At 51.3% G+C, this 1,891-nt stretch overlaps 1 long non-coding RNA gene across 1 annotated transcript in view; it reads right to left on the reverse strand.

The window, feature by feature from the left end:
* The window catches only part of LOC115247946 (uncharacterized), a 2,188-nt gene extending 1,434 nt beyond the window's left edge, over window positions 1-754 (reverse strand). Inside the window, exon 1 of the long non-coding RNA XR_003886999.1 lies at window positions 1-754. This exon is cut by the window's left edge and continues 824 nt beyond it. This is a non-coding gene — a long non-coding RNA (uncharacterized lncRNA).
* Between the last annotated feature and the right edge of the window lie 1,137 nt (window positions 755-1,891).

A 1,891-nucleotide genomic window follows, 5' to 3' on the forward strand; every position in this document is an offset into this window, starting at 1 on the left:
TCTCCCCCTGTCAGGCGGCCCTCCCGAAGTTTCACCACCTTTGCCTGCTCCCCGTGCACCTCTGGAATTCTCTCTCAAACACAAACAAACTGTGCTCTTCCGTCCTCCAGGACTCTTTGCTACTTTCATTAGTGACAAAAGGAGCTGGGAAAAGGCTGGGCTCGCCTCCCAGCTGCACCGCCGGGTCTCCGACTTACAGTATTTCTCAGAACTTGTTGGGTTTTTTTTCCAGAAGCTGCCTGACGTGGCTCCGACGGAGATGCCTGCGTAAATATGGAGAGGAGAGTCAAGTGTGGGTTTTGGGGAGCAAATAGGCGACAACGGCAACATTGTTCACGTCTGTGCTCCAGGGAGAAGGAAGGATTCCAAATCCGAAGTATTTATCCTACCTACTCGTGGAAACGGATCGTTTCGATGGATAAACGGCCTGAAAAAAAAGCTAAATACAGGCTCCAGTTTTCAGAATTTCAGATGCATAAATGGCGCAACCTCCTCAGATCGCCCACGCTCCGGACCACGCCGCTCCCTGGAAAACTGAGCAGCTAAAGTGCAGATTTCTTTTTTTCATCATCACCCACAGCTTTTTGAGTTAGACATCAAGATGCCACGGCGAGAGTGTGTGCCGCGGCATCAGACGCTTCACTCTGCCTCTCGGCGTTCCCGGCAGCTCCCCAGAGGAAGCCGGGGCCCGCGGGTGGCGGGACCCTTCGGCGGTTCTGGCTGACCCTTGACCTTCGCTTACCTCCTGCTCGTTTGGCTCCGGCTGCACGTTGTCCAAAAAAAAAAAAAAAAGGAAGAGGAAAGAAGAGAAAGAGCATAACTTTAAAACTGGGAGAAAGTTGGGATCCCAGTGAAGTTTCTCCTGTGGAATTAATAATCACTGAAGGCTATTTAGCGGAACACTTTTGCAAATGGTGAAAAACGGCGGCTTAAAAGCACAGTCGGTCAATTATGCTCGTTAGAGGAGGGCAGATACGCAGACATGCATGTACACCGACCCCACACACACACACACACACGCGTACTTGACTTGCCTCATTAAAACCCATCCAGCTACTGGAACTCGGAGATGTGAGTGTTTCCCTTGAGGAGTGGGGCACGTTCATTTTGAGTAAGGCAGAAGATTCAACTTTTTTCTTCTTCTTCTTCTTCTTCTCCTCGCTTGCTTATAATTACAGAGATTGCTGGAATGCATGACCCTGAGAATAAGGCTGTGTCCTGGGAGAGTCCGCTCGACGCAGCACCGTCTTCAGTCTTACTCTCCATTGTGCGTCTCCCTTGTTGGATGCCACCCACACCAGACGTGAGCGAGGTCGAGGCAGCGCTCCCATCACTGAAGCAGGGCACCTTGGGGACTTTGTCTCTGCTCCAACTAAACCAACTCCTGAGGCTGAGGGGAAACAAAACAAGTCAAAGTAGCAAGTGACTTAAAACGCTGCCCTTTCCGAGCACGGACGCGAACACACGGCAGGAAAAAAAACAAACGATTCGGCGTTACGAAAACATGGAAACCCATGAAAATGTTTCAGCATCGTCGAGCAAAGGGTGAGAGCAGCTTCCCGGTTTCACAATCAATCACACACTGGACGGGGCAAATGCAGAGTTCATGATGAATTCCTTAAGAGAAACTTTGCCGTCCTAATTATAGTTTTGAGTAAACAACTAAAACTACAGCACCGTTGTTCTGGTGGAACAGCGAAGCAGAGGGGATGCAGAGGGAGTGGTCATCGTCATCGGTGACCTTCCAAGTGGATTTCCACAACTTCCACCTTCCCCAGCCAAGGAGCCCCACGGAGCTACTCCCAAACCGGGTCATTAGCACAGTGGTGTCACCAGGCAGCAGATCGCGGGCCAGAGAGGGAGCGAGAGGGGGACTCCTGGCACCGCGGTG

Source organism: Takifugu rubripes, chromosome 22 (assembly GCF_901000725.2).
Source record: "Takifugu rubripes chromosome 22, fTakRub1.2, whole genome shotgun sequence".
Classification (NCBI taxonomy): Eukaryota; Metazoa; Chordata; class Actinopteri; order Tetraodontiformes; family Tetraodontidae; genus Takifugu; species Takifugu rubripes.